This window comes from Sturnira hondurensis, unplaced genomic scaffold, assembly GCF_014824575.4.
Source record: "Sturnira hondurensis isolate 20B ecotype Veracruz unplaced genomic scaffold, ASM1482457v3 Scaffold0003090, whole genome shotgun sequence".
NCBI classification, from domain to species: Eukaryota; Metazoa; Chordata; class Mammalia; order Chiroptera; family Phyllostomidae; genus Sturnira; species Sturnira hondurensis.
Window position 1 is genome coordinate 1,262,420 of NW_028075721.1, and position 19,815 is coordinate 1,282,234.

Genomic DNA, 19,815 nt, shown 5'->3' on the forward strand with positions numbered 1-19,815 from the left:
TAATTCGTGAGGCAATGCGAAGCCTGTGAAGGATTTTAAGCAGGAGAAGTACTGCAATATCCGAGGGAGGTGTGAAGGAGGCCAGAACCCGGGGGGGGGGGGCGGGGGGGCGGGGGGGTGGGGGGGCGNGGGGGGGGCGGGGGGGCGGGGGGGCGGGCTCGGGAGTAAGGATGGTGGGGAGTCAGGATGGGAAGACCTTGGCCCACAGGCTGTGATAAAAAAAAATTAATGCACTCCTCCATGACAAGATGAGGACAAAAATGAAGGGATAAAGTTCAGAATGCAATGGGAAGCTCGCCTCCGTCCTCTCTCACCTTTGTTGGGCAATCAAAGCCACTCACTCTGGGGTTTGCCCATCACCGAGGAGTGTGGGCGGAGGGACGGCTTCTCGCTCTCATCTCAGATAGGGAAACTGAGGCCCAGAATCCTAAGGTAGGGACCAAGGAGAAAAAAAGAATCCAAACGCCCTTCCAAGTGGCTTCCCGAAGTCATGCTCAATCCTTCGAGGTCCAGCGGCCTGCCCCATTTCTCCGTCAGCCATCCACAACCAGCCGCCTTTGCTATGGAAACACTCCTCCCGCCCTCCTCAGCGCCTGTTTTTTTCAATGCAGCCTGGAAAACGCAGTCCATCTCTGGTTACCTTCCTGCGGAAAGAGCTCACTCCACGTCCTTAAAGGACTACAAGTTCCAGAAGGGTGTGCGAAAACGCCGGCTGTCTCTGGGGGGATTCGGTCTTGACAGAGAGATCAAAGAACTCGAGGGCGGGGCGGAACGGTGAGGGGAAGGAGCCCCCCCAATGGGCGGCCTCCTGGGCGGGGCCCGGATCGCCATTGGCTACAGCAGCTCACAGGAGGCGGGGTCACTGGAATGAGGCGCGGAGCTGTTCGCCTCTCCAGGTGCTGAGTCCGAGGGAGGCTCCGGACACCGGAGCCGCGGTAACTGCAGCTGCTGCTGCTGCTGCTGCTGCTGCTGCTTCTGCTGCTGCTGCTGCTGCTGCTGCTTCTGCTGCTGCTTCTCCTGCTGCTGCTGCGCCGCCGCCACCCTCGGCCGCCGGGAGAACTAGCATCGGGAAGGCAGGGCCGTGAGGAGTCCGGAGGACCTGGGTGCCTTGCCCGCGGCTGAGCGCTCTCCAGCCTCTCTGAGGTCAGTGTTGCCAAATTCGCTTTTGTTTTATTGGGGAGGGAATGAGCCGGCGTGAGGTTGGGTGCGGGTGCCTGGGGAGTTGATGGGACCGGTCCTCACTGCCCTCAAGACCATCTGTCCCGGAAAGCTGACCACTGACTGACTCCTCGCCCGCCTCCCTGTAGCCAGGCGCCTGAGGTCGGAGCGGCTTCGGTTCGTTTTTGTTTTGTGGTAGAGGGGCCTCTTGAGTGTGAGGAACAAGGTCTGGGGGACCACTCCCTCGCCCCATCTTACCCGAGAGGGCGTTAGGAGCTTGGAGCCTCCCTCTCCCATGTCGGAAGCCACGGCTGCTTGTATTATTGAGAATAGGATGGTAGAAAGGTTCAGAAGCAGGGGACCCTTCCCCACAATATCTCGGCTGCCTGAGGTTACAAAGGGGGTCTGGATGTGATGGATGAGACCAAAGGACTCCTCCTTCTGCTCAGACACTGCTGGGGTAATTGAGGAAGGGGGCTCTTTGGGATATCGGGATGCCCCTTTCTCGTGTCCACCCTTTTCCCTCGAAGCCTAGGATTTTGTGAAGACAGGGGCAGGATGTAGATGGAGACAGGGGACTCTTTCCACTCTCACTTGGACCCGCCTAGGTTATTGGGTGGGAGGGGATTGGGGTGTAAAAGGCAAAGACCACGAGACCCTCTCCGCCCTGCTTGGAGTCGTGAGCACCGGAGAGCACTGAGGACTCTCGATTCTCTGAGTCCTCCACGCTCAGCCCCGTGCCTAAGGACTCAGTGGCCTGGGAGTGAGGTGTGTGGTGGGGGAAAGTAAGAGGGATTGAGGGACCCTCTACCAACCTCTCCCCTCCCAGGCTTTATCTTCTAGGCCCATTCTACCTGGATCCAGGCCAGGAACAATAAGTCGAAATGACTGCCCCGCCCCGCCCTGCCCCGCCCGGGGGACCCAGGCTCCTGCACCGCAGAGGGGAGACAGACCGGGGTGGACATGTGCGGAGCGGAACAGGGCGGTCCCTTATCAAGCACTCCAGAGCTCTGGGCAGACACGCCCTGCGCCCACAGACCTTTGGGGCTACTCTACTTGGGGCAGGGTGCACCCCAAATTGGGCCACCCAGACCTGTGTCCGGGCCACACAGCAGCGGCTCCAGGCGCTGGGCTTTCTCTCTTCCCCTGGCATCGGCGGGAGGACAAAGCGGCTGTCACCGCACTGGTGGGCCTGCGCCAAGGGCTGAGCGGGGGGCGCGGCCAGGAGAAGGGGGGGCTTCGGGCGCGGCGCGGGGAGCTTCCGCAGAAACGTGCCAGATGCCGGGCGGGAGACAAAGCGCCCTCGCTCCTCGCTCCTCGTGGCCCCGCGCGAGAGGAGATGGAAAATCCCAGGAGAGGAGGTGGCTAAGTGAGGGGGGGGGGGCGGGATCCCGAGAGAGGAGGGTAGCTAAGTTCGGCAGGGCTCTATGCCCCGTACACTTCTTCCCCGCACTCCCTCTACAGCCCCCTACACCCCATCCCCTCTCCCAGCCCGGCAATCAGACGCCATGTGTGCGATGGTAACCAGGGTCCCTTCTGGGGGGCATTCAAGACATGTGGCCACAAGGATGTGGACAGTTGGGGGACTCTGCCTCGTTGGGAGGAGCCCATGGTTCAGGAGTCCTGAGTGGGCCAGGGTCTGAAGGGTCATCCTGACTGGACACCCCTTGCCCAACATCACCATCAGCCATGCTAAGTTAAATTTGGTTTCCGGGTTTGAGTGTGTTTGTGTGTGTCATACTGTGTTTGCTTGGGTCAAAGTGTGTCTGAAAGTGTATGACTAGGTGAGTGTGAAAATGAATGTGAAATGAGTTCATGTGTATGTCATGGTGAGCTTGGGCATCTGGCTGTGTGTGAGAAGAACCACTTACTGACGGCCTTAGATATTAGGGGTGGGGATGGGTTCAGGGTAGTTTCTCCTTCCACTCTTAAGCCATAGTAATGAACTAGGGTCTAAGTGGATGTCCTCAAGGTGGAGGTAGCTTCAGGCCACCTTGGGCCAAGCCTGCAGGCCTGGATATGAACAAGAAAATAGGGCCTCACGAGTATGGGGTACCCTCTTCAGCTCTTCTGTGGTCTCAGGTCTGAACCTAACATCCTCACTAGAGCCCTGCTCTCTCCATTCCTCAGAATATTCAGGCTGAGGACCAGAATTCTGCAATTCCCCCCCCCCCATCCCCGCACCACCACAGGCTTCCAAGTGGTGCTTGGTGAGGTAGCCCATCAACAGAGTTTCTCATGAATGTGTACAAGATTGTGTGGCAAGGCAACTTTTGTCACTTTGGTCTGCATGTCTGGGAAGGCCATGGGGCTGGAGTTGCTGCTCAGTGACAGCTGGCCCCTCAGTAATCTCAGGCACACTCACGGAGAGGGCACTATTGTGACACAGAGATACAACTATGGATAGACAACCCTAGAGAGTGAAAAGGACCCTCCCAGACTTGCCCACTCCCAACGAGTAACCTCAGTTTCATTGCACTTTCACGGCAAAGGTGCTATGTAGCTTCAAAATGATCCCTACCTGAAACCCCCTTCCCAGTGAAACCACAAGAAGAGCAGTTACCAGACTATGGAGCCACCACCCAGCCCAGCCCTGCCCAGTGCAGTCTCCACAAGTATCCACCGCCAGTACCCACAGCGACCTCTGCTGGGCAGCAGTTAAAATAAGCTGAAATTTAGCAGCTAATAAACACTCCCCCAGGCATGGAGGCTCAGGGTGGGTTTGAGCACTGCTGGTGAAACCACAAACCCTTCCCTTTGGGGGTCCCCTGTTTGTCTTTGGAGCCCCGAGTTGATGTTCTTGTCTGAAGTTCCTTCAAGCTAATTCAGGCAGCGAGACTGCCACTGTCCTCACCCACAGGGAAGTATTTAAAGAGGGCCTAAATAAAGGCCTTTGTTCATGTTTCCATCCAGTTGGGGTTGGGTACCAAATTCATTTAAAAGGAAAATGCATGGAAAACATTTGTGAAGATCGGGGAGGCTTATGCATTTTTCCTGCTTCATCTTCTCCCTCTACGATTCTTTCTCCTTTTTTTATTCCACTTTTATCCTCTTCTGTTTCTATTATTAGTCAATAACATATTTTTTAAACATGAGCTTTATTTTCCTAGTCGTCAATGTGGCCCAGAAAATGCAGAAATCAGGAGGCTATTGCTAGATGCAAAGAGCTGGCAAACTGGCTCTCCCAGGCCTAATGATGGGGACAGGGAAGATGGCTGAGATGAGCTCTGTCTTAAATGCCCACCTGGTGACAGTGTCTCTTCTCCTGGAGTTTCTGTAAAGGCATTTCATGCAGCCACAAAAATCTTTCAAGCTCCTCAAAAGAAAGGAGGTGTTTAAATACCTGGTATTGTTCCTACTTTGGCATCCATGTGATTTGCATTGAACTATGTGACTCAGTATCATAAAGTAAAAATAGGACTTAATACCTTCCTTGCCTTCAGAAGGTGACTGCATGTGTGTGTTGTGCTGTGTTCTGCATTGGAGAGTGAAAAGCTACCTGCTTAAATTGAGCCACCTGTTTATTCTGATAAGAGAATGATGCTCAACATCACCTACAGGCAATGATGTTATTTTATGTTTGTTTTAATTCATACCTGAATCTTTTGTCCTGTAAAACCTTTCTTCAGGCTCACATATTATTACTTTCACTTGAAGTTAGTCAAGAATGTTTAATCCTTGTACCAAAGCCAAATAAATTAAATATCAGCAGATAGAGGAAGATGTGGGTGGTGGCTCTGTTCTTCTTGGGTTCAAAAAAAAAAGTACTTGGAGTTCTTAAGAGAGAAGAAAGGGCCTGAAGATTTGGTAAGTCTTATGGGTTAAGACTTAGTTGGTTTCTGAGGAGAGGTTCCTCAGAATTTTCCAGGAAGGCTGGCCATATTGAAGAATGCAAGTGCCATGCATGCTGGGAGTAAGGCTGCAGCCCCTGCAATTCCTAACCCCCCACACTAGCCCAGCCTTTCTGAGAAAATCTCTGTTCTGCTCCCTCAGGCAGCTCGCAGTCACTAAGGAGCGGAGCTGTCCAAGGTTCTGCACCCTGGCGTCAGCCGCACTAGTGGGAAGGGAAGATTCTAGGGTGTGGAACAGAAGTAAGCTTTGAGGACTACGGCCTCTGTGCGGATTTCCCCAAAGCTCACCACATAATGCAATAAGAGAAAACGGAGCTGTAGAGGCTTTTACTGCATCACTTTGAACGAACCCATTGGCAATCCCTATTTAAAGAATTATGAGCTAGTAAGAAGAAGAAACGTTTCTGAGCCAGGCTCTTCACATGGAAGATTGTACTCCCTCCTCACGGTCCCATGAGACAGGTGGTGGGGTCATTCCCACTTTCAAGATGAGGAAATGGAGCTCTGAGAGGAAAGGGGCTTGCCCATGGTCACATAGATCAGAAGGGACAGAGTTTAGATTCCAACCTGGATCACTTGAACTCCAGAGCCTCCTATTTACTACTAAATTTTTCCCTACCACCAATGTAGAAGTGAAATTGAAGTACTGGGCTATTCTATATGAGATTCTAACCAAATTTTAGAGGAATGGGGTTGGGGACCAACTAAGATTCAGACGTAAACCAGAAAAAAGTCCTTTCAAATTCATCAAAGCTATTACAATATACTTTACATATTGTCCTGACAAAAGGCTTGTCACCTGAAATTGATTACCAAAGGAAAGGAAAGGAAAGTATAATGACCCTCACGGCCAGTAGCCCAGGGCTCTCTTTCCAGAGTAGAACAAGTTCAGAGGGAGCCAAGCCTGGATGGCAACAAAGTGTGTTTTAATAAACTGCAAAAATGGCAAAAACATGAGGGGGCTGTTATTATTTGAGAGAGTATATATGCAGCCCCCCAAAAAGGGAGGGCTTATCTTTATTTGCCAGCATCCGTTCCAGTTCTGAGGACACTTGGATATTGTTAAAAGGCTTCTTCCACCTATTCCCACTCTCAGGTTTTCACAGCAAAACCTCTAATACTAAAGTAAAAGTTTTCACTACTGTTGGCCTCAACTAATCTTGGGGAAGCATCACATCCACACCCCTATGTCATACAAGAGGCCTGTGCCTGAGCACTCTCCATTCAGTAGCTGTAGGCTTGGATATCTAAAGAAAATAGAGAGGGCCATGACTGGCATGGCTCAGTGGATTGAGTGCCAGCCTGTGAATTAAAAGGTCACCAGTTCGATTCCCAGTCAGGGCATATGCCTGGGTGGCAGGCCAGGTTCATGATTGGGGTCATGTGAGAGTCATCTAACTGATGTTTCTCTTGCACATGGATGTTTCTCTCCCTCTCTGAAAATAAATTCAGAAAAGAAAATAGAGAGGAATGGGCTCATGCTTTTTCTCCTCTTCCTAGACCTCAATCTGCACAACATACAGATAGGGGGCCTAGTCTTTTATGAAAATGCCTCACATAAAGCTGGGTCTCCAATCCATCTAGAGAAATTTCCTTTCTAGGTTTGGGATTTGCAGGGCTCTGACGCATGGAGTAAAAGCTGCTATTACTTTTTCCGAGGGCACTTGGAGGCCAAAGACCTGGCTCTCCATCTGGGTCTGCTCTGACTCATCTGACTGCAGACAGATTTGATTGTTTTCTTATTTAAAGTCATTAATTAACTCTCCTCAGCATCAGAACAGCATGTAATAAGAGGGAGGCCATGTGTAGGGGTCTCTAAGCAGCTGTGCCTACAGCTGAACACTATCTTCTTTACTAACAGGATCGGGAAATGATTTTTAATCCTGGCTGTAACCCTTCAGAAAGCCTGGATTGTCAAGATTTTAGGCCAATATGAGAAAGGATATAAAAGTGTAATTAATTGCTAATGCTGCTATAGTTATTCTGGCAAAACCCAGAAGGCCTAGGGGTCCCTGAAAGAATTAGATTTTCATTTCTTCTTGTGCCTGCAATGTGTCAGGCATAAAATTGGGCACAAGGAACCCAACCTAACTTGGGTTAGCCCTGTCATACAGAAATCTTAAGTGGAAAGTGGGAAGAGATGCCGCAACCCTGAAAAGGGTAGTTGAAGTTAGCAGTTTTTAGAAGTGGAAAGAACCCTAATCATAAATCATCCACTATTTTTAACATAAGAAAAGAGCTGAGGGAAGTTGAGGGTTGCCTTTGGCCAGAAACCCAGTTAGTGGGAAAGATGGGGATTAGAGCCCAGGTATGATAACTCCTAAAACTCGTTCTTTCACTGTCCTAATCTGCTGCTCTGTTCATCAAATTATCCAAAGGACATCTTTCCGTTAACATAAATTTATCTGACCCAATCATAATGCAAAACTCAAATGTAAAGCTGAAATAGAAATAAGTAATAGATGAAATAGGAAAAGGAGAATGTCCATTTATATATTCAAGTTGTCCAATACAGTAGCCACATGTGGCTACTGAACACCTAAAATGTGGCTAGTCTGAATTGAGAAGTGCTGTAAGTATAAAATATACACCAGATTTTGAAAAATTAAAATGAAAAAAGAATATAATAGTGCTAATATTGATTATAGGTTGAAATAATACTTTAGATTATGTTGGGTAAAATTAATTATTAAAATTCATTTCATTGGTTTCTTTTTATTGTTTAGGTGTCTACTAGAAAATTTATAATTACATATGTAGCTTGCATTTATAACTCATGTATTTCTACTGGACAGCACTATTCTAGAATGCTTTCGTTTCGGAGGAAAATTTTTTTTAATTTTTATTTTTTTAGAGAGAGGGGAAGAGAGGGAGAAAGAGAGGAAGAGAAACAGCTACATGAGACATTGATGAATTGCTTCATGCACACCCCAAATCGGGGACCACCCCCAACCAAGGAACATGCCCCGATGGATAATCCAACCTGTGACTTTTCAGTTTGCAGGCGAGCACTCAATCCAGCCAGGGAAGGAGGAAATTTTCTTTTCAAACTGAGGCATTTAGCAAAGTAGGTTCTATAATCAGTCAGAGACTGAGCTGAATCCTGGCTCTACCATTTGGGCTGTGTGACCTTGGGCAAGTTGATGGATCTTTCTGTGCTTCTGTTTCCTCACCTGTAAAATGAGCATAACAGATCCCACCTCCTCAGTTATGAGTTAAATCCCTTGACTGTTACATAGCCAGTGCTCAGTTAACATTAGCTGTTGTTACTATCAGAAGAGGCTTATGAAATCTTATAGGGCGGGGCACCTGGAAGGAGAACAAGTAGACAATTTCCATATCAATCAAGCAAAAGACTTACTATTAGTTAAAACATGATTGGAAACACTTACTAAGCTGACGAATTACCTTGATGTGGCCCCAATTTGCTGGCAGATGAAGACATTGAGAAAAATTTTCAAATATTTACATATAGCAAATAAAGTAGCTAACTGCATCATGCACAGGATTTGACCTCTGCTAATGAATCGAGGAAGAGGATGACTAGCAGGCAGTTGTAACAAATGGCCCAAGAGATCCAAGCCTCTTGGACTCCAAGGGAAAGGTAAGCCTTGTGCTTTAGGAGAAAGATCCTGGATCAGTGTCAGACATACGTGAGGTAACGCTGCTCTGCCACCGTTGACCTTGATCAAGACATTGAGTCTCGGTTTTCTCTTCTGTGAAATGGAGATAGTACCACCTCTCTTGCAGGTTGTGATGAATAAATCAGATAATGCAAATAAAACATCTAGTACATAACAGGCACTCAAAAACTAATAGCTTTGACCAAATGGGACTTTAGTGCTCTTTAATAGAGAATTTTCTGTCCAGAATCTCTATGGTCTTTTCTACGATTCCACTCTTCATTTCCTGTCCTTGCCTGGTGTCTGAGGAAGTTAAAAGGACAGTTTCATTTGATTAAGTGTGTCTACACCAGAAGGTAGGGGTGCAGTTACTTTGGGCACTCTACGTAATTTGTCATGTTCTTTTCTCTGCTCCATTACCACACATGAGGTTCTTTTACTAGGATGATAAGGCAAGCCGTAAAATGGGCATTGTTCTCCATCATGTTTATCAGGAAGTTCTGACAGTGTTTAAAGCACTTTACATGTAGCTTTGCTTTAAAAATAAAGGGACATAGCCCTGGATTGTGTGGCTTGGTGGATTTAGCACTGGCCTGCAAACCAAAAGGTCATGAGTTTGACTCCCAGTCAGGGCATATGCCTAGGTTGTGGGCCAGGTCCCCAGCTGGAGGCATGTGAGAGGCAACCCGTTGCTGTATTTCTCATACACTGATGTTTCTCTCCCTCTCTTTCTCCCTCCCTTCCCTTCTCTCCAAAAGTAAATAAATAGAATCTTTTAAATAAATAAATAAATAAAGGGACATAAATGTGGATATCATAGCCCCTGGAAGACAAGGTTCTCCTGCCTCCCAGAGCAGACCGTGGGGCCATTCACTGCACAGCTAGCTCTGAAGGAGCACATTGTTGCTAGACTTGACTATCTCTTCCTCTCCTGAAAGTTTGCCTTCTGGGCCAGAGAAATATATGTCAAGCTCAGTGAAGACTTACATGAACAGAGTGTATTGGACTCTAGAGAAAACATTCACACTAGTCCCATATGACATATGGTGGAATCTGGAAGTGTCTTGACAGAAAAGCAACATGGACAGATTTCTGGGTCCAAGGGTGGTAGGTGGATTGAGGTGGGGAAGAGCCTGGCGATAGGCTTATCCCTGATTCTATTAAGAGGCCTCCAACTTCTGGGCACCTAAGCACCATTACTAAGTTCTTTTGGAATAGGGTCTGGTCTTCAGATGCATTTTTCCCACTTCTTCCTCAACAAATGCTGAATGGTGGGTAGCTGGTGTGGGATCGTCTTGAGAAACCTTGCTCTAGAGGAGCCCAGGGTCTCACTGTGGAGAGCAGAGATGCCCTTGTGCTGAGTGTACCGAGGAGCAAGGGCTGAGGTAGCCACAGAAGGCCTGATTAAGGCAGGTTGGCAATGGAAGTGGGAAAACTGTGAAACCCAAGCAGAAAGACCTGAGTCTGAATCTCAGGTTCACCACCAAACCTGTGGTCTTGGGCAAGTGTTTTAAACTTTCTGGGCCTCTTTTTCCTCATCTGGAACAATGGCACCTACTTTTCCTAGGCTATGGCAAGTATTTGGCAACATATAAGAAAATTCTTAGGATAATACTAATAATCTTCCTTCATCTAGTGCTTTCAGTGTGTCAAGCATTGTGCTCAGAACTTTATATCCATAAAAGAGCTACCTTTATGATCCCTATTTTATAGCTGGGGAAAGCAATGCTCCGGATCTTTAAGTAACTGGCCCAAGGTGACACAAGCAATGAGAGGTGGGACCAGGGTCCCAACCTCGGCAATCTGACTGCAGAGCCTGCTCTTAACCACTCTGATCACTGCCTCCCTGGTTCAAGGTCAGCAGGAACCCAGTGACTATTATTCTGAAGAAGGGTAAGGTGATTTGTGGGTCAGCTTGTATAGAGGTCTTCTGCTTGGTCTTCAAGGATGGGTACAATATGGGGAGACTCTAAGGGGTTGGGAGGGGACAGAAGGCAGTGACAAGCTGTGATCAAATGAACAGAGCTGGGAATTCTAATGGTATCTTCTGGGAGCTGTGAAATGGAAAAGAGGGTCTCAGGAGGAAATAGATGACTGGAAAGAAGAGTTTGGGAAGCCTTGAATGTCAGACTAATAAATGTTAGAGAACCAAACAGGTTCACAGGCAAAGGAAGAGATGTGAAACCAGAAACCACTAATCTAAGGTATCTCACTGCATTTGGGCATTCTGTTCCAGCGTGGAGCATGCTCACCAAGCATGCCCAAAGCCCGAGCTTGAGGAGGGCACGGCCATACAGCACTACAATCCAGTATTCCTGCCAGCGCTCCTCACTTTTCAAAGAATGAGCATGGTCTTTTCTTTCATTTGGCCTTCACGAAAGTCCTCAACAGAAGGGTGGGAGGCCTGCTACAAGGGTTGCTGCCCAGGTCAAGTGGCATGCAGCAAGGGCCGCCAGAAAGCACAGATGCCGAAGGCAGCTGCAGTGCCCAAATCCAGGCAGTTTAGGAGGGCTCTTTCTGTGAGGGAGGAGGCAGAACCCTTACCCCCTGGGCTGAGGCCTTTTCTCTGTGCTCCAGGGGGCAGGCAGTGTTATCCTCTGGTACTCAATTCCCCAGTGATACCCCCTGAGTAGCTGCCTCCCAGGGTGGCTGCTGGGAGGGCCTGAGTCAGGGTCACGGCAAATCTCACAGACATTTCTGGATGCAGCACCTGTCCCTCAGCGTTCCCTGTCATGCAGAGATATTGTCTGACAAAAGATTTTTCTGGACTTGCCATTTTGAATTCATTCGGCTTATTTCTCTGCACACTGCAGGGACTGGAAATTAAACCCCTCTCTCCTTAGACTCGTGAGGGAAAATCTATCTTTTCTAATGGCTGCAGTTGCTGATGACCACCAGATTCCTCTCCATGGCTACGCTTCTCATAACAATGGAAAACAAAGGCAGGAAGCAGAGGGACACAGACAGGGCAGCTCTTCTGAGAGGCACCTGCAGTTATGTGAAGGATGTGAGGCAGAGGGGTGGTAACTTTCACAGACATGAGAGAGTCCTTTGATGAGTAAGGAGGAATTGTGATGTATTAGACGACAGAAGATAAAAGAGATCATGGTGCCATACTGTTTTCTCTGGAAAGGCAACCTAGGGTTCCAGAAGCCTCCACAGTTCTGGAAGATAAATACACAGGTTGGCAAGGCCACACAGATTTTGACGAGCTGTCCAGTGACAAGTCCCTAGTAATTATAAACACGTCACTAATGAGAAATGACAAATACTTGGTAAGGGAATGTTAAGCGTTCATCTAGCCATGGACCCCAGTAATGATCAGCGTGTGACAGCGCACACTGAAGGCAATGGGAGGGTGGGGTGGGAATAAGGACTTCTGAGGAATAAAATCAAATTGGGAAATTGGAATAATAATAATAATAAAGGGACAGGTGCTTAGGATGATCGAGCCTCAGAAGGTGGAGCCACAGTTACTTCAGAGCAGCCTCACCAACCAGTTTACTTTTACTTGATCATTCTGACCCCAAGGCTCTGATACGTCAATTTTTAGACATCCCTGGGATGAGCCCCCAGCACAGGGCCTGGCACACTAGGTGCTCAGCAAGTGTTCAAAGCTTGCTCGTGCACCTGGCATCTACTCTGTTAAGCCCTGTGCCCAGCATTGAAGAGACAGAAGAAAATGAGACATAGTCCCTGTCCTTTGTCAATTCTAAAACAGAACAAGGAATGCAGTGTAGGAAATGGGCAAGTGAACATGGCCACTTCATGACATTCTCGTTTAGGTGTTTCCTCACACCTGTGGAATAATGGAGCCCAGCAGGTGAGCCAAAGTTGGATCTTACAAATTCTGCCCCCCTCATCTCATGTCATGTCTGAGCAGGTCCAATTTTGGACCCGAGGTAGCAGCATGAAAGGTGAAGGAGGCAGAGGCTGGGGTATTTCAGACACTTATTGCATACATTCAGTGAAAATATTTTTCCTTTACACACTTAGTTTGAAAGACCCACTCTGGACACCCTTGGCCTGCAATTAGAGCATGCTTCCGCAAGGGGCACCACAAAGCAGCCACGCTCTCCACAGATGTGGTATGCTGAGCGCAAAGTAGCTTTTCAGTTGTTAATCTACAGAAGAACATAATTTTAAAAATATTTGTTCATAAAAAGATTGCATATCTAATTGGACTATGCCACCGTAACCTATGTACAGTGAGTGGAGAGGTATGCATTCATCGACATTCATTTAATGAAACTCATGTACGCCTACTGTATACTTTACAGAGAACAACATGAGGTCCCTGCCCTTAGGTACTCACTCCTGTGAGGAGACAAACACAGATAATCCCAGTGTAGTGAGATAAATGGCATAATGGATGAGCAGACAGCACTGGAATCACAGAGGAGGAGGACTGCCTCTGATAGGGGAATACACACACACACACACACACACACACACGTTAGGTCCAGATGTTAACAACTGAGTCAGAGGGTTTACACTAACACACACAGAAGAAAACAAAAATGGGTTGGAATATTTTTGAGATACTGTAGGAAGTTGGGATTGGCCTATTGGGTGACCTTGAATTATATCATTTGCATTTCTGGACCTCAGTTTCCTCATCTGTTGCCCCAAGGGCTTGGCCGTGGTCAGGTTGGCCTCTGCACCTGGAGCAGCATGTAAATTAGAGTAACAACCTGATCTCCAGGGGCCAGGCCTGTCTTAAGGCCTTCTTGGAACCTGCTCATCCAAACCCTGGTGATACCATTTCCTGATTCTGGTTGAAATGTCCTAAGACACCTAGAGGATCAGCCGAGTTGCTGATCAGCCCAGAGGAACTCAGTGTTTGTGAGGCATCAGCCTTTGGTGTCCAGGGGGAATAGTCTAGCTCTCCTGAGTTGCTATTTGGCTTCACCACCCTCCCCAGGGGCCAGACTGGCCCCCGCAAAGGCCTACCACTGCGAGCACTATCCGGGCCCCTTCTCACAGCAGGTCTTCTGATCTATGGCCTGTCCCTGAGGTCTCTCTTCACAGAGCCTTGGCCCTGTCAGACAGAGGATCTCTGGTGGCAGGCCAGCCCCCCCCCCACCCCGCCTCTCATGTCCTCCAGAAGATGAAGACCCATGATAATCATTTTGCAATGTGTATCAAATCATTACATTGTATACCTTAAATTTACTTATGTTTTCAGTCAATAATATCTCCATAAAGCTGGGGAGAAATAGAAAAGAGAATCCCTACCCGGCCTGTGTCTCTCTCTAGAGAACTTCTTGGACCCTGGACAGCTCTCCTCCCCGACCAACTCCACCTGGCCTTCCCCAGGTCCCAGCCTTGCCCAGTCTGTGGGTCTGGTGGCATCCTCCTGAGAACGGGCACCTCTGTGTTAGGGAATACAGAGAGCAAATATCTTGCATAAATGAAAAGAAATGCCAGAGTGTTTAGATCTAAACAAGTTTTTTAAAGCTTTTAATTGCCCCATACAGAGAGTTTTTAATATGCAGTGCATTAGCGCAATTCCTGGTCAAGAGAGTAGACAAATGGGGGCACTTAAAGAGCCCTCACTGAAATTCAATTAGAAGTCTTAAAAAGCATGTCTTAAAGTAATTCATGAAACTGATAGTTCCTGACCCACCTGTCTAGGCCAGCATCACAGCCCCGCCAACTCCAGTCGACCACCTCCCACCCGTTCCCCCCACACTCTGGCCCCTCAGCTCTGGGACCCTCTCTCTGAGGTGAGCTCATCCCTGCCAGCCCGACCGGCTGCTCAGACTGCTTTTCTCACCCAGGGGCCCGCAGGCACCTCTTGCGGGGGCTTCCACAGGCGGCGCTAATGCCACTTCCTGCCTTTCCCCCTCACCATCGCCAACTGCCCCCTACCCCCACGGTCCCTTCAATCTCACAGGAAGCACCAGGGCGTCTCCCGGGAGTGGCCTTCAGCCCTCCCGCTCTAGCTATACAGGACTCCCTTCCCAGAGTGAGCAAACAAAGAAAAATCAACACAGAGCCTTTAAAACCTTTCTGCAGAGGATGTTGCCTTCACCAAAGGAGATGAGAAGGGCCTGGCTAAGATAAGCAGAGCTGCTTAGAAACCAAACACAGAGACAAATTAAAACATTCATTGGAGGCGATAGAATGCAGATCAGTGGAATGAGAAACAAGATGTCTCCCTTCCAAATCGCTGCCAGAGATAAAAGAAATCACCAGCTGTGGCTCAAAAGTCAGAAAGGAAAGGAAATGCAGAAAACCAAAAACAAGATGATAGGCAACGGCCCAACATGCTTATGACAATAAATGTAAGCATTTAACATTCCCTTGTTAGAAGACAAAGTTTCCCTGGTTACAGTCATACAAGAGACTCATGTACAAAAAAACGACTCCAGGAGAGGCAAAGCTATACCAGGTAAATGCAAACAAAAGAAATCGCGTGAGTGGCTCCACCAGACAAAGCATGGTTTAAGGCGATGAGCAGCATCAGGCAGCATAATAAGGGTAATTTTATATTCACAGGAGCAATTTCGAAAGCATGACTGTTCAGAACATTCATACACTCAATATTTTAACATCAAAATACTTGAGGCAAAATCCTGTTACCTTGGAAATACAAGACGGAGACAGCCAGTGTGCACGCTGCTCTCAGTACCTGACATCGAGTAGCCGGAACACACACAATGACAGAAAGGCATAGCATAGCGAAGGAGACGAATCTGAATGGTGGGCGCTGAACTGTGCAGCAGTCTGAATGATGTTTGCCATGTTTTAAAAGACCATAGATAGAGTGATGCTTGTGACATAAATGTAAAATTGAGTGTGAATTTATACATACAGTATAATTATAATTGTAAAATTTAAAACCCTAAACCACTGAAAGAAAACATATCAAAATGTTAACCTTTGGTGTGTTTAGAGAGACTAGAATTAAGGTATTTAAATGTTCTCTTTCCGTTTTTTCCTTCCAAATGTTCTTTGCTGATTGCATATTTTTCTATGACTTTAACAAAATGAATTTTTTAACAAATAGTAAAACCTAGTCCCATAGCATAGGATTTATTATTTTCAAGATTCGGGTGAAATTTAACAAACAAGGACAGCAAACAGAAATCCTTGCAGGCCACGCCTTCCTAGAAACGCTCTGATTCTCTGTCCCAGGGCACTGTGTTTCCCCAACTCAGCTCCCGTCTCTTCTGCTGTGACTTTTTAACCCTTCTGTCCTCCTCTGGCAGCTCAGATATGGTTGCCCCAAGACAGACCCCAATCCCCTTGCCTCTCCCTTCTGCCCGTGCCCGTGGTGACCTCACTTACTCTTGTAAGAGGGACATGGTTCCCCTCGATAGGCCAAGGGCTTCCACATTTATCTGTTACTCCAAACTCATCTCAGAGTTGCAAGGGCAACCATCAGGCTGCAGACCAGATGTCACCCCAGAGATGGGGGCAGGCTGGTGAACATGCCTGCAGAGGAACTGTCAGCGAAGCCCCTCTGAGCACAGGATGGGGGCAAGGCCTCAGGACTGAGCATGAGGCAGCACACCCTGCAGGGGCGGGGGAGGGGTGCAGTGAGGAGAGCACGGAGGCATCCACAGAGAAGTTTCCCACTAAAGGATCAGAATAAATCATCACCCTGAGCATGGCTCTCTACTTAGAAATAGAACCTGTGGCTCTGACTTACTGGACTGTGAATTATGGCTGTGGCAGTAATCAAGAAAAACAACAAAGTCAAATTTAAAATCCAGACCCAGGCTGCCCTGGCCCTTGGAATGCTCAACCTGGGTCCCTCAAAACCTCTTCTGCCCGCTGTACCGCCACTGGTTCTGTGGACAAACCCCCCTCTGCCACTGAGATCTCTGGCCAGCGGTTTCTGGTCTGGCCTGACTCCTCAGGGCAGAAAGCCTGTAAATACCCCGAAGTCTTTAATCTCCCAGGAAGAAGAGTGAGGAGGAGATCAGGCTCCTGCCCACGATGTGGAATGTTAATTTAAAGGTACTGTTTCTCATGAAAATGACCAAAATAAACTTAAGTACTAATTCTAAACACATATTCTTATCAACTTCAGCCCTAAGTAATACTCTCCTTTGAAAGTAAATTACTTTAAGAGAGTTTTCTAAAATTACCACATATAATTGTGTCATTCCTGGGTCTCAGTGGCTATTCAGTCCCCGTTTTATTTCGAACGGCAAACATGCAGGAGAGCACTCTTTGGGAGAACAAAGGTTTCGTGAAATGCTATGCAACTATCTGGCTTGGCAGAAGAGATAGTGCTAAGTAACCTCTTGCAAGTCAATTAACTTTTCAAATTCACAACCTCCCCAAAAGTGAAGAAAATAATACCTACCATAAAATACAGTTGCCGAGAAAATCATGTTTTCCTACATGAAGTGCCTACTACACAGTATCTGTCTTGCAGCAGGAGCTCAGTAAATAGAGCCATTATTCTTCTCAATCCAAACAATGGTTTTCGGCTTCCCTGCCCCTGCCCCTGCCCCTGCCCCTGCCCCTGCCCCTGCCCCATGGAGTCCGTGAGGGAAATACTCCCAGTTTTCCACAGAGCCTGCCCAGCAATACAGCTCACTCCACACCCTTTCACCTCCCACTCAAGAAACATCAGAGGACACATGATAAAATTGAAGTGATCATAGGAAAAGCCCCTAGAATCTGCTTTCTAGGCAAATTAGTTCCAAATCTTATTACTTTACCATCCGTGCCAAATAAATCTCTCAAAGATAAATCCGAGTTAGTTGAGAAGCTAATTTCTCAGAACCACCTGTGCCGTCACTGCCAGGGCCAGAAGCCCTAACATCTGCCCACACCATGCAACGTGGGCTTGTCTCCCTGCCCCAGCCAGGCCCGCCCGCAAGCAACTGGGGATTTAGCGCCACACGCTCTCACTCCCCCAGACCCTATCCTCGCCCTGCTACAGTCCCTCACTAACAATTAGTAAGTGTTTCATGAATAAATGCATCTGAATTCTGGCTCCACTGTGGCACCTCCCTGCACTGGCGAATGTGCTTTGTGATCCAAACTCAGGTCAGGTGACCTGGCTTCCAGCAAGACCGTGCACAGAAGGCAAATGATTAAATAACACGATGATCCACTTGACACAACATTCTGCAGCCACTGGAAATGATGCTCTCGATGGCTCAAAGGCCGCACAGAGACGCATCTAACACTAATCGAATAAATAGGCCATAAAGAATGTCCTGGTCCGACCATTACATGTATGGCCCCTGACGATAGGGAAAGCCAAACAGAATGTGTTGCTACAAGAGGGGTGTGATTCTGCCTTATGTGTTTCTAAATTATCTTTGATGTTGTTTGATATTCACCATTAGCAGTGGGGTGATTGGAGGGAAAAGGCCCCCATGACTGGAAATTAGCCCAGGGCTTCTGCAGAGGCATATGGCCGAACGTAATGTGCTGAACTCAACACGAAGACTGAGGAGCTGGACCAGGGAAAGGAGAGGTGAGCCAGAATCCATTCAGGAACGAAATGTGGACTTGACCCAAAATAGCTCTCGTGTTCAGCCTCGGATTCTGAATTAATCCTCATCTTAGTTTATTGACATCTATGAAATTGATTCTCGCCACAGAATCACAACCCGTGGTCCAGGCACGGCAGTCGATAAAAAGCGTGACTGGGGAGGCAGCAGAAAGCATCTGCAACAAATATTCAGAGACAGGCACCACGGCGGGCTTTGCTGAAGCCCGTGTGATATCTCTAGAAAACGTTTCTATGCATTCCTGGAGGAAGTGGGGGGACAGATAGGGGATCTGGGGGGCAGGGAGGGCAACTTCTGCTGCTGTGGGGCCAAAGCTGACCTCGAGTGTCACCTCTTCTGCATTTGCAAAGGAAGTCTGGCCCCACTTCAAGTTCCTTTCCTCACTGCAGACCTGGACTGCACCCCCATCTCCTAAGAGCGGACAGACTGGCCCTGGGAACAGTTTCCTCCCTTAGCCTCAAGTTCTTCATTTGAAACAGGGAAGGGCACAGTCCAAAGGGCTCATAGAGACTCATCGATGACAAGGATAAGAAGGACAGGTCAATGTCAGCCCTGGGCTACACAGCAGCCCTCCTCCCCGCCCCGCTAACCAGGCTACAACAGATCATGCTACACCATAGGCCAAAGAGGAAAGGCCTGAGGCACACCAGGCTTCCCCCTCCTAACCCAAACATATGCTGAGAGCAAAAACAACAGTCTCCTGGAATCCATGCAGTAGCCTTGAGGCCCAGTGCCCCTGGGCCAGCTCAGATCCATCTCAGGAAATCCTGTCCAACACTGGGGTTGCCAGGACAGTCAGAGGCCCCTGGTCACCAGACACAGAAGCTGGCTGAGTTTTTCAGAGCCCTGCTCAAGCACAGAGTGCTAACCAGCCCTCACGCAGCCCTGATGGCGCCTGGCTCTGGTAGCCCCTCTCACACAGACCGTTACCCCAAGTGCAGGGTCTGGCAAGTGGACTGAATGGACTCCAGCCCACTGTATCCAGCAGGAAAGCAGACAGGCCTTGGCTTTGCCCACATTGGAGCCCAGATCACTAGTAATGCAGCTCTGGGATTTCCACACACCCTGCCTCAGCCTACTTGGTGGGCCAGGGCCCACCCCAGATCCGTAATCCTGCAGTGACCTAGACCCTCACCTCTGTCTGCCTCTTTTCTCCAGGCAGAAGCCAAGTCTGACCCCTTTCCACCCCAGGTCCAAGCTCTGGCACAGATAAAGGGCTCTATGATGTAGGGCCTTCAGGGACTGCCTTTTGTAAACCTGGCAAAGTCACTCTTCTCCTTCCATAATCAGAATAGAGAAGAAGGGGTTAGATGTCCCACTTTCCAGTGAGATTTCCGGGAAGTCCCTTCCCCCCAGTGACCAGTGCTGCTATTGGCTTCCTATCCTTTGAAGTCCAGACTCAAGATAGAACGGGGACAAAACGGTAAACCCACCCTTGCCTTTGAAAGCTCAAGGCAAGGATCTCTCTTCGGAGCAAGCAGTCCTGGCCCTTCTGCAACTGTGCCTGCTTGCCCCACCCAAATCTTCAGGGTAGTGAGGGAGCGGGCAGAGGACATACCTAATTTGCAAACCAGAGGCACAGTAGCTGTTGGAGGCAGCCTGTCCTCTTGTTGCCAAAGCCCCTGTCAGGGATTTGTCCTGTGCCTTTCTGATCACAGCAATTCATTGCCCTCGACTTCCAGATTGTCTTTTTTC

At 48.4% G+C, this 19,815-nt stretch overlaps 1 protein-coding gene across 1 annotated transcript in view; it reads left to right on the plus strand.

Annotated features, from left to right (window-relative positions):
- Window positions 1–909: 909 nt before the first annotated feature.
- The window catches only part of SMPD3 (sphingomyelin phosphodiesterase 3), a 76,299-nt gene continuing 57,393 nt past the window's right edge, over window positions 910–19,815 (plus strand). The window contains exon 1 of the mRNA XM_037041427.1: window positions 910–1,143. The gene's annotated coding sequence lies outside the window, so the exon portion shown is untranslated. The remainder of the gene's footprint in view (window positions 1,144–19,815) is intronic.